Here is a 14,400-nt window from a genome sequence, read left to right as displayed (position 1 = left end):
TACTTGATTCCCTTTCCAACCTCTAAAAACACCCAACCAAACGTGGGCTAAGAAGGTATTCTGTTTCCCTTAAAAAATGTTACAACATCAATTAGTTCTCCTAAATTTGGATAAGGGTTTTTTCAGATGGGGCTCTCGTCTTGTCTAATGGCTTAAAAAGTGTCAAAATGACAATATTACCATCCCAACTATACCAATGTTTAACGATATTCTAAAAATGTCCTAATAGTTGAAGTGTAAAATTTTGGTACCTAATGTTTAAATATTAATTGTCTTTGAGGAGACATTCAAGTGGAATGAACTCTCGTACGTGAATAATGAGATTTAGGGTTCAAATTTCACCGCTCTCCATTTTAAGTAAAAAAAAAATTGTTTAAATATTAATTTTTAAACGATATTTAATTATTTTATCTTACAATCATTCGTGTATGTGCACAACAAAAAAAAATGCAGTTAACGACGAAAAAATCGTTGTTAAAAATAGTTAACGACGAATCCATTATGTCGTTATTTCTTTCGTGGCAAACTTAATTAATAACGAAAAATTTCGTCGTTTTCGACGTCTTACTTTTTATTATTTTTATTATTTTATTTTAAATTTATATTTTATTAATTTCAATTACAAGGGTTTTATTTTAAATTTTTCTAATGCATTTTGTACTCAATCGTAAACACTTTGGTAGACTTGGGTCACTTTCGTAGTGTTCTAAGCACGATTAACCTTGAAGTTTCTTTCGAGTAGTTACCAGTATAGAAGATGCAAATTATTGATATATTAGCACCTATCAATTCATTTAAACTTTCTTTCAATATACAATTTCATTCATGCATACCCTTAAAATATATGGAGATGGATATCTAAAACTTGTGAAGCTGACAGAAGAGTGACGACAAGAATAACTATCGATTTTAAAATAATAAAAATTTAATATTATAGTTTTAATAATTTTAAGAAATTATCATCGATTTTAAAATATAAATACCGATAAAATTTAATAAAAATAGAATTAATTTTAAATTTAATTATTAATTAACAATAAATTAACGACGAAATTTATAATTTATGTTTTTAAGATGAATGGTCAAATACTAAGTTTTATTGCTCAATATGACTATCTCAAAAGTTGGCTATAAAAATATAAAGTGCGAAGATTCTATAAATTGGTTTTAGCTTTTCCTTTTTTTTTTTATATGTGGAACGCTACGTGTGGGGATCAACATGGATACATTCTAATCTCCAAATATTTTACCGAGATAAATTATTCAGTTCAAGAAAAAGAAAATCAAATTATGAATTTAGGTGTGAAACACTTCAAAATCTTCAATTCAGATAGTAGATAAATAAGTAATTTGATTATTCTGAAAATCCACATTTCATCAAGATGTTGGCACTTGGCACTTGGCTGGGTTGCTCCGGAATGATCAATTTTGGCAAATACAGCCGAGTTTGGTGAGCTGCCACCATTTCAGCCACTTTATTTTTTTTAATTATAGAAAGATGGAGATTTAAGTATATTTGATTGATGATTTGAGCGGAATTTATTGTTTATGGAAATAACAAAAAGTTTGAAATATTAGAATTTGGTACCTGAAATATTGACCTTCTAATGGAATCGTTCTGAACTATATATATTTACAATCAAACAAAAAACAATTGACGATTTAACAAAAATATCACAAGTGTCCGAAATAGCACAAAGCTAATAAACATTTCTCAAAATTCAATTTTTGATCAGGACAAAATTATGTGGCTCCTTAGGAGTTGACGTGAATTTTTAACAAAAATATGTTGATAACAGGCTAGCGCCAAAGCAACTACTAAAAATATCACAAGTATCCTACACTCGTTCAATAGTGTCAAAAAGTGGTCATTTAGCTATTTGATAAATATACACGTAGGAGAACATTGAGATTCCTCATATATGGTGAGATCTTAAATTTATTTATAAGCATTGATTTAATGTATCATATGACTAATATTTAATTGAGGGGATTTTTTTTTTCCTAAGTTCGAATCCTGAAGTATTAGAAATAACTCTTTTCTTTATTTTCTGTGATAGCTTATAGCTAGCAGCAGCCTGTTAGATTAGTTAGTTAGAGCTAAAGACGCGGCGGTCGGTTATAACCGAAACCTCATTTAGCTTAAACTCTTGTATTCTGCTCTATATTAAGAGCTTGAAATCTGGAATGAGAAAAATGCTTTTCCTATTATTTTCTTAACATGGTATCGAGCTGCTGAATTTTTTCTCTCGATCCAAGCTTCCGCAAAAATCTTTCCTCTTCACCTTTTTCATTCCAAATATGACTTCTTCCGCACAAAATCACTCATCTCTACCACAAATGCATCCAATCAGCCTCAAATTGGATCGCACAAATTATAGTTTCTGGAAATTTCAAGTGCTTGCTACTGCGCGAGCCTATGGATTTGAAGATATATTACTTCAAACTGAATCTCCATCACAACATCTGGAGTCTACATCTGCAGAAACAACTGCAAATCCGTAGTACATTGTGTGGCTACGTCGAGATCAATTCATGTTCAGCTGGTTGCCTTCATCGATTTCTCCTCAAATGTTGGGATACATTGGACGCTGCACAACAGCTGCTAAGATCTGGTATGCGTTCGAGACTTTGTTTCATTCTCAATCGAAAGCTCGAGCAATGCAACTCCGCAACTAACTTCAACTCATGAAGAAAGGTGATGCCATGATCGATTAATATATCCTTAAGTTCAGAGAAATCTCTGATCAACTCTTCAATATAAGAAAACCTATATCTGAATCAGATCTTATATCTTACATTCTTCAAGGTCTAGGAGCTGAATTTGAGAGTATAAGTGTGTCACGCTCCTCCAGATCTAATGAAATGACACTACATGAAGTGCACTTTGCTCGTCAAACTCATGAACTTCAATTACAAAATCAAGCTTCTATGCTAACTGCTACTGTCAATTCAGTGTTTCAACCACAGGCAAATGTTGCTTATCAGCAAAATTTTGGTGGTCGTGGTTGTAAATCCGGTAGAGGATCAAGCAATCGTGGAAGGGGAGGATGAAGGTTCAATTCCAACAACAAACCAATCTGTCAACTTTGTGGTAAAACTAATTATGTAGCATTGAAATATTACAAACGGTTTGATGTGAGCTTCACTAGACCAGAGCCACTTCCTCCTCAAAATTCTAACCTCAAGCCTATAATACATCTGTTGATCCTCTCACTAACGACTACTTGCAGCAATCTTCTGTTTCTCAGGTTCCTAAAACCACCAACAACACCTCTTCTCCATCTGCCTTAACTATAGCATCTGCAACATCTCAATCTGCCTCGGATTGGTATCTGGATTCAGGAGCATCTGCACATGTAACTCCTAATCTGGACAACATCTAACACCAATCTCCATATCATGGAAATGAATCAGTTACAGTAGGTAATGGTTCAAAACTTCCAATTACTCATATTGGTTCTACTATGTTACCCTGTCTTTCTTCATCCAAATCTCTCACACTCAACAATATTCTGTTTGTTCCTCACATCATTAAGAGTTTACTAAGTATCTCTCAGTTCACTTCAGAAAATAGTGTTTATCTAGAATTTCACTCACATTGTTGTTTTGTCAAGGACAATACAACACATCAAACTCTACTAGAAGGCAGGCTTAGCAATGGACTCTACCATTTGAACCTCACCAAGCTCTCAAAGTCCACAAAACAATGTCTGGTAGCTAATTCATCCTCCTCCGCTGTCAAGTTGTGGCATGCTAGGTTAGGACACCCTTGTAATAGTGTTCTGCTTTCAGCTTTTAAAGCCATGAAACTGAATGTAACTCTTTCTTCTTCTAGTTTCTGTGAACCTTGTGCATTAGGCCAAATACATGCTGCAAATTTCCCATCTATTGAAATAAAAACAACTGCCCCTTTCCAATTAATACACTCTGATGTTTGGGGACCGAGCTCAACTCTTTCAACTGATGGATACGAATACTATGTTCATTTCATAGATGACCACACTAGGTTCACATGGATCTTCCCCTTAACTGTCAAATATGAAGTTACATCTGTGTTCATCCATGCCCTCATACTCATAAACAAAATAGTAGATCTGAAACATGCATATTATTGAAGTAGGACTTACACTCCTAACCACAACCTCACTTCCTCACAACTATTGGTGGGATGCATTCACTACAGCAGTGTATCTCATCAATTGATTACCCACTCCTTCACTCAAAAATTTCTCCCCATATCAGTCCTTATTCAAAACTAATCCTGACTATAATCTTCTCAAGACCTTTGGATGTAGCTGCTGCCCTGTCTGTTTTTAGGTTATAGTCCTATGCACAAGGGTTACAGATGTCTTCATCCATCAAGTAAGATGTACATTGCTAAAAATGTCCTTTTCAATGAGTCTGAATATCCCTATACAACTCTTTTTCAACACACATCTGTCAGCAACTCATCTTCCTCTAGTGTATCTGCTCCACCAGTATCACTTCCTCTCTCTCTACTCTTTCCAACTCCACATCTGGTACCTCAAACTCTTATCCCTCTCATCTATCCACTAGCTCAGATAAGTCATCTTCCAGCTCTTATCCATCTCATCTATCCTCCAGTCCAAATTCCCAAACACCTGCTCCAAATTCCTCATCCAACTCCAGCTCATATCCCTCTTATCTATCATCTAGACCAAGCTCACCTGCTCTAAATCATCAAAGCTCCAATCTAGCATCTTCATCTCTCTCACCACCACCTCATCCTCCCAACTTAAACACACGTCACATGGCCACTCGTTCAAAATCTAGGATTTATAAGCCCAAAATATACATAGCTACCTCTTATATCTCTCCAGCTAAAATCTTTGCATCTAGACTTCTTCGTAACTCTGGTACTAGTGGCTCTCACATCAAAACTGACTCCACCACTACAAAATTCACTAAACCACTCTCTGACTCTGAAGCAATTGCTAATCCTATGTGGAATAAAGCTATGGCTACTGAGATAGAAGCTATTAAACTGAAAGATACTTGGGATATCATTCCACCCTCTCCAGATTTGCATATCTCATTGATTGTAAATGGGTTTATAGAGTAAAGCTCTTTGCAGATGACACACTTGATAAGCTCAAGGCCAGGCTTGTGGCCAAGGGTTTTCAACAGTTAGCAGGGTTGGATTTCTTGGAGACTTTAGTCCAGTAGTGAAGCCTATTTCAGTCAGACTTCTTTTCTCTTTAGCTGCTCAGTTTAAGTGGGATATTCAACATATTGATATTAATAATGCATTTCTTAATGGTCACTTGGATAGGCCAATATACATGAAGCAGCCTCCTGGCTTTGAGGATCCTGCACATCCTGACTGGATTTGTCGATTGAAAAAGTCACTATATGGTCTTAAACAAGCTCCAAGGGTTTGGTATGAACGGCTGAAAAATCATTTGCTCAGGTATCGTTTCAAGTATTCAGCATCAGACCATTCTTTTTTTTATATGAGAAATGCAGGAAAACTGATCTTAGTCCTAATATATGTTGATGATATTCTAATTACTCGAGTTGATGCTAGTCTTGTTCATAGTCTTATTCAGACTCTCTCACATGAATTTGCTCTTAAGATGTTGGGCACCGTTAGCTTCTTCCTTGGTATTCAGGTGGTAAAGAAAAATCATACTTTTTATCTATCTCAAACAAAGTACATCAGAGATCTTCTAGCCAAAACAAATCTGATGGATAGCAAACCACAGTCTTCACCGTATGATCTGGGCAGTAAACTTCACAAATCTGATAGCCTATCATTCTCTGATCCCACGTTTTATCGCAGTGTTATTGGGGCATTACAGTATCTCACCATCACTCGGCCAGATATTTCATTCATGGTTAATAAACTAAGTCGATTTTTGCATAATCCAACTGAACTCCAGTGGAAGGCCTACAAACGACTTTTACGCTATCTTAAAGGGACACTTCACTTCTCTCTTCGCTTCTCCTCTTCACCCTATTCGCATCTAAAAGCTTACTCTGATGCTGATTGGGCCGGATCAATAGATGACATAAAATCCACCGGTGGTTAACTTGTGTTTTTGGGTTCTAATCTGTTATCTTGGAGCTCCAAGAAGCAAAGTGTTGTATCTAGTAGCTCTACTGAAGTTGAGTATCGTTCCTTAGCCGATACATCTATGGAGTTGGTCTGGATTCGTTCTCTTCTCACTGAAATTAGTTATAACATTTCTCATACTCTGGTTATATGGTGTGATAACAGAAGTGCTACAGCCATGGCGTCTAATCCAGTGTTGCATGCACGCACTAAACACATCGAAATTGATGTGCACTTCGTTCGCGACAAGGTCCTTAAGAAAGAACTTGACGTTTGTCATATTGGAGCTGAAAATCAACTTGCAGATATACTTACAAAACCTGTAACTGCAGTTCATTTCAACAACATTTGCTCTCTTTTACCGTTTGAAAAGGGTTACTCATGGTTCAGTCGGGGTTGTGTTAGAAATAACTCTTTTCTTTATTTTCTGTTATAGCTTATAGCTAGCAGCAATCTGTTAGATTAGTTAGTTAGAGCTAATGACGTGGCAGTCGGTTATAATCGAAATTTCATGTAACTTAAACTCTTGTATTCTGCTCTATATTAAGAGCTTGAAATCTGGAATGAGAAAAATGTTTTTCCTACTATTTTCTTAACATGGAGTGAGATAAAATTTTATTAATTTTCGAATATCATTATTCAACATTATATACTGCATTATCTTTTCACATAATCTTAAAGTGATCGAAAATAAAATTTTAGAATATTTTATTAATTTTATAACAGCTCAAATATATAATTATAATTATACATAGTTTGAGATATTTTTGTTAAAAAGTCAATAATTCTAATATTAAACTGTATGTATTTTTTTCCAAACAATAAAATAAACCTCAAATTCTGCAGTACCGATATTACGTTGGCTTTCGGGAATTTTGCCGAATAGTGATTCTAGAAAATTAGAAATTAGTTCGGTTCTATCAAAAAATACAAAATAAAAATAATAATAAATAAAAATAGTTCGGTAAACTACCACATTGAATTAGCTTTTATATATATATATATATATATATATATATATATATATAAATCTGCTGCAACTGCAAAGAGATAAGTCAAAGTGTATATAATTTTCTAAATGTGATTAAGAAAATTCCATGATGTGAGAATATCTGCTTGTACATGTTGAACAATAAATTAATATTCAATTAATGTTGTAATTTATAATTAAGGACGCTAGTTATTTATTAAATAAATATACTAATCATTTCTTCGTTTTCTTTTTCAAAGGAAATGATGTGGTGGGCTTTCAAGCAAACGATCAAAGGAAATTCAAAATGCGAAAAATTATTGTTGGTTAATTTCTTATTGCATCGTATCTGTGATAATACGAAGGGTTAATTGTATATAAATTATTAATTTTTTAAATATTTTTATTTTGCACATTAATATTAAAATTATTCAATTATTAATTTTTTCTCAGTTTGTCATCTTTCCAACTTAACTTAGTACTAAAGTGGGCGTATGAAATGATGTTATCTTGCCCATTTTGCTATCTCTACAGATCAATGTTGTTTAAGTAATCCACGAATTTGAATACATAAAATTTCAAATGGTCACTTCAAAACTAAATTTGGCCAAAAATTGGAAGAGAGAGCAAAATAAGAAGAAAATAAAAATTGAATAGTATTAATACATGTTTAAAACTTTAGTGTGCAAAATAAAATTATTTGAAAGTCTGATACTATATGCAATTAATCCTAATCCGAAATGAAATAAAATCTCAACTGATAAAATGCTTATCGTGCAAGTTGGAGTAACAATTATATTCAACTAATAATTAATTAAGTTGGATATTTTAGTAATATTTTTGTGACGTCACAACAAATCATTATTTTGCGTGTAAGAAAAGGACTTACCTACAAAATAATTATGTTAAACGTATAGATAAATAAAAGAGTCCGGGGATTTTTTAGGACAATAACTTATGTTGATTTGAAAATTATGACAAAAACTTTCGGATTTATAAAAATATGACACTAATTTTTTTTAGAGTAAAATAGGACACTAATTAATAAGTGTCGTAAAAATAGGACATTTCTCGGCCGATAATTGGCCGAAAAATATCCTGCGAATGCAACACTTATTAATTAGTGTCCTATTTTACTCTAAAAAAAATTAGTGTCCTGTTTTTACAAGTTTGAAAGTTATTTTCCTAATAATTTTCAAATCAATCTAAGTTACTGTCCTAAAAAACCCTCGAACTCATAAATAAAATATTGCATGGTTTTAGATATACATTCAAATTAATTATTTAATTATAACATTACCTTCCAAATTAATGCTAGCTAGTGCATGGTGGTTGCCACAACTATATATGTCTAAAGAGTTCGTTAATTTGATATATTCTAGGTTAGCATTCAATTTAATTTCCCCAATTATAAAGTCCTTTTCACTTGGTCAATTTAATATTGGGTGTGTTTTTTGATGTAATAAAAAGCTCAAATAAACTGTATAAAATTTTACAACACTTGTTCCATTGGCCAAGGTATATATAATTTTATACCTAGGACTTTAAGAGAGGGTGTTATATATTACTTTATAAAAGGTGAGACAAATATATTATTATTTAAAATAATCAAAATGTAAATAATATAATTTCACTTTAAATGATAAATTTATACCTTATTATATTATCCGTTTATTCAAAGGGATAAAATCCAACATAATAAAAGGAAAAAAGAATTGAAAAATTCACACATTATGTGTGAATTCGCTTTCTATATTTACTTTCGGATTGAAGTTATGGTAACTGAATGGATATCTCGAGTTTTATTTATAAATTAAAACAAGTTTGATCTCATAATAGTATAATTAATATTCTCTCTGTCCCACTTATCTTGGCACATTTGCTTTGGGCACGAAGATTACAATGTGAAATACGAACTAGTTAAAATGTATGAATTCTATATAGAACATGTATGAATTCGCTGTGTAAATGTATAAATTGCGAAAAATATTTTTTTTCGCTATCTATGGGAGTCAAACTCTGAACCATGAATTCATCCAACAAGGTGATGAATCAACAATAGATCTTGATGATCTAAGGACTGAAAATAGTTTTTATTTTATATTCTAAAATGTGTTTTTATTTTATCTCACCCCTATATATATATATATATATATATATATATATATATATATATATATCGCGACACTTTTTTTGAAAACACATTATAACATGTTTTTCGTATAAATACAATATCGGTTCAGGACCAAAAGACTACATACCTCACTACAAGAAAATTCACAGGACACCGATGGATTTAATGACGTAATGCATTCCGTCTCTATTCTACGACGGACAGGCGATAACATACCGATGGAAAGTGAGCTAAAGATCTACCTATGAATTTACCGATGGAATTTACGACGGACGTGGCGCCAAAAAATCCCGAGAATTCAACGATGGAAATAACAACGAAAGGACTATATATGTCGGTTATTTAACTCTATAAATTATTATATCTTAAATTTAAAATAAATAACGATGAAATACTTCTGTTATCTTTTGAATAATTCTGTTATGACTAGAACACTTGAAGAACTTATGTTATGTTATTAATATTTGAATGTTAGTTTTGAAATTATATTAAATTTTATTGATTTGGTGTTTAGCAACATTGATGTATTGGTAATATATATAAATGCATAAAATTGTATAACAGGTTGTCAATAACTGGGTATATCAAAATTATAATAAAAAAATATATACTTTTTTTATTTTTTAAAAATAGCGACGAATTTCCATTATGTCGATAAATTATGCCTAGAAAATAACGACGGAGTTTAGATTTCGTCGTTAAAACTACGCACGGAATCAGCGACGGACTACTGATTCTGTCGTTAAAATGAATCATGAACTTACCAAACAGAATTGTATTCCGTCGCCAGTACTGACGAAATATTCTATCGCTATTCGTTGCTATTTTCGAGACGACGCCGGTGTCGTCAAGTGGTCTCCGACGGCCGCTCCGTCGCCGCCGCCGTTGGTAAATCACCGACGACATTGAATTTTTGCCGGTAACCAACTACTTACAGGGAGACACACGGCCGTTGTCGGTGTTCCATCGGTAACCACAAACATCGACAAAAAATTGGTCATTACCGATAAAAAATTTCGTCGGTAATCAGCCAATTTGTTGTAGTGCATGTCGTCTCAATGTGTCATATTATGATTTTCACTTAGTTAATAACAATTCATTAGTATATCTTTTCTTCACAATAAAAGATTATAAAATAGTTTAATTATAAAATTTATTTAGCCTTTCGTTATACTTCCGTGCCATCTATATAATAGATTTTGAGGTAGGTACTTTTTTTTTGAGAAGGAAGACGAGAAATTTTATTACGAAAAGTCTTCTGAAACAATGTCATTAAACTAGCTAGAAAAATTAGCGGTCCAACACACTGTCGTGAATAGCTATAGGTAAATTGCGCTAAATTATATACCATTTTATTGACTTCTATTTTGAGGTAGGTACTTTTTTTTTTGAGAAGGAAGACGAGAAATTTTATTACGAAAAGTCTTCTGAAACAATGTCATTAAACTAGCTAGAAAAATTAGCGGTCCAACCCACTGTCGTGAATAGCTATATGTAAATTGCGCTAAATTATATACCATTTTATTGACTTCTATTTTGAGGTAGGTACTTTTTTTTTTTTTTTTTTGAGAAGGAAGACGAGAAATTTTATTACGAAAAGTCTTCTGAAACAATTTCATTAAACTAGCTAGAAAAATTAGCGGTCCAACACACTGTCGTGAATAGCTATATGTAAATTGCGCTAAATTATATACCATTTTATTTTATTGACTTCTTGATGCACATGATGAACACACTCAATAGAACACACGAGCGAGCCACAATAATCGCCTTCAACACATTCTTGTAGCAAGTATACTTCTTAAAGATCTTTCTAATATGTCGCTAGTACATGTTTTATATTTATTTTGACAAGATACTATTATATACATGTATTTTTTTTTCTAATAATACCATAATACATGTTGCATGATTAAAAAATCAAATCAGCATTACATTATTCTACATATATAACGACATTAATTGATATATTATCAACATATATAATATTTTCTAAAAAAAATAAAATAAATAAATAAATCCTATATAACATTGATTGATATATTATCAACATATATAATATTTTCTCAAAAAAAAAAACAACGTATATAATAAATCAGATACTGTGTATAGTAACAGTTAGTAGATGCAACGAGGTAAATGTTACTCCGTATGTACTATTTAGTTCTCATAGTTTTGTATTAGTAATATTTAGTGAAAATAATATAATATAGTATTATATCAATAATTCATGAAATATAATAATGAGTGGAGAATGTCATATAATTATTTAATAATATTAGTTACATATATAATATACATTGGCATATGGGGTGTTGGCATAAGAGATATCCACAATCTTATCTATTAGTATTAAATCAATAAATTCTTAATCGTAACTTGTCGGCGATCATGTGGACTCCGTAATAGACATGTCCAGCCGTCATTACCAAAGTACAATTTGATGCATTTGGGTAATTACTTAATGAGTTGGAGGCGAATTTGGATAGTAAATTAAAGGGCAGATAGCGTTAAAATCCCTATACTTTTCCCGTTTTCGCATATTTCCCTTGACTTTAAAAATTCGCGATAGAATCCTTGACCGTTGATTAATTTCGTAATTTTCCCTTAATAAAGTTTCCGACGAGTAACTACAATGACGTGTCATTTATGTATTGCTGAGTCATCTAACTAAATTTGCTTAGTCACGTAAATCAGCCAAAAACGTCGTCGTTTTCCCGGTTACTAAGCTGCCGCTGTCTAAATCCGCCGGTTTGACTCCCAACCACATGCTCCAGCGGCTTATTCAGGCGTGGTGCGTCGCCAATGTGAAGAGCGGGATCGATAGGATCCCGACTCCCAAGTCCCCCCTCCACCGCTCCGCCGTCATCAAGCTCATCCGCACTGCGGGCAGCCGGCGGAGCAGATTGGAGAATCTCGAGGCCCTGAGCAAATTGGAGGAGCTCGTTGGCGACAAAGACGGTAAGAATCAGCAGTGCATGGCGGAGGTCGGCGCCGCCAAATCGATGATTCTTATGTGATGAAATGTTTCGACGACGGCTGACTTGGTCCCCCACGGCGGAGAATAAGCAGATCGTTGAAGAAAAAAACCCTCAATTTTTTCAATCGATTCTGTGGATTTTGAACGGCAAATTAGAAATTTCAGCCAAGACTGATGCCCTAATTGTACTATAAATGCCATAGAAGTGACGAGTTCGAATTTTTTGGAGAAATTGAAGCCGTGTTTCTTTAAAGAGATGATGAGAATTTTGAGGTCGCAGACGACACCGGCGCCGGCGATGAGGGCGGTTCTGAAAATTCTGATCCGGAAACGACGACGTTTTACGTTATTAAGTAAAACTACGTCGCTTAATACGCCGAAATTTAATCCTACGTGGATTTCCGGACTCCATGTCAGCATTCTATAAATCGCCAGTCATTTTTTAGGGAGAAACGCGAACGAGATTTAAAGTCAAGGATTCTATCGCGAATTTTTAAAGTCAGGGGAAATATGCGAAAACGGGGAAAGTATAGGGATTTTGACGCTATTTGCCCTAAATTTATATATATATATATATATATATATAGGGGCAGATCCAATATTTGTCGACAGGGGGGCTGAACTAGAAGGTATGCCCCCGAGCCAAAATTTTCCGATAATTCATATAGTTTAATTTTATATTCAAGTAGAATCTTAATGGACTTAGAATTAGAATTCGATCACCGATTATAATAAATAATTGTTCTTTTTTTATTGATTCAATAACAAATATATTGAAGCATATAAAAAATTATCTCTCTGTGATTTTTAAAATATTAATCTATCTTCTACAAAAATAAATTAATTTCTATTATTATTTTAAAAGGTTTTTTTTTTATCTTTTTCTGAAAGGTCGACTGGGCTATATGAGCTTAACTATATAGATATTAGGCTAAATATATTTAATACATATACGACAAAATTTTGGGGTTGCACTGGGCTGGAGCCCAGTGCAGTCCCAATGAAGATCCGCCACTATATATATATATATATATATATATATATATATATATACACTTCATCCGTCCATAAAAAATAGTCATTTTTTGTCATTTTGAGATGTCCACAAAAATTAATTCCTCTTCATTTTGGCAAATCATCAATCATATGGTGGGCTCTATTCTCCACTCATAATATAATTAATTATCATTATAAACACTATTTTTCAAGTGGGACCATTTCTCGATTCACAATACAATAACTATTTATATTAAAACTCGTGTCGTCCCTTACTTGAATTTTTTGTGGACGGAGGGAGTATTATTCTAATTATAGTTTGGGTAGAATGTATCTTCTATCCAATATCTTATTGTACATCTAAGTGAAACGCATTTTGTATAAGCTCAAGTGGAAAAGTTGAGGCATTCAAAGTCTCTTCTTTATGAAGGGTCTTGGGGTTTTTTTTGTCACTTTTGTGTGAATATTTCTCACCTTTGTGTGGTGTAGGTGTAGAGGTCTCGTCTGTGTGTAGATTGCTTGTTTGATCATAAAAACTACACCATACGCATGTGAGATTGAACCCAAGACCTCTCACAAAGAAGAGTATTTGCGTGCCTCAACTTTGTCACTTAAGTTAGGTCTCATTGGCATAATTGTTAATAATTTTAGTAATATTAATGTTTACATTGCAGTGTTTCAATATTTTACGGGGACGAGTACCGTTTGATTATTCAAATAAATTTATGTAAATATGTATTTATTCAGATCGATTATTGTCAACTCATATTTCATTATTAGATATTTAATCAATTTAAGTGAGTTCAAATTATTTGCAGGTATAATTATATATAGGTTTGTGAAAATACTATGTATAATAAAGTTGTTTTTTAATTAAGTTTGGAACGAGCATGCATAAGTGAATAAATTCGAAATGAGTTTGAATTTAAAAGATGTTTCTTTGATGGATAACTGACACATTGTTATCTCCAGGCACATCATACAAATAATTTTGTAAGTGAATAAATTCTAAATGAATTTGAATTTAAAAAATGTTTCTTTGATGGATAATTGACACATTGTTATCTCTAAGCACATCATACAAATAATTTTGTAATTACTTCATTTAAATTATTTAGTTATAGAACTTATACATATTATTGTTAATTTATTTGCATAAGTAGATAGAGTATGCTAAATTACGCGAACTCTGAGAAAGCCCCAACTATATCCTCATTAAATAAAGTAAATTTAAATAACGG

This window comes from Salvia miltiorrhiza, chromosome 5 (genome assembly GCF_028751815.1).
Source record: "Salvia miltiorrhiza cultivar Shanhuang (shh) chromosome 5, IMPLAD_Smil_shh, whole genome shotgun sequence".
Classification (NCBI taxonomy): domain Eukaryota; kingdom Viridiplantae; phylum Streptophyta; class Magnoliopsida; order Lamiales; family Lamiaceae; genus Salvia; species Salvia miltiorrhiza.
Note: the sequence above shows the minus strand (reverse complement) of the source record.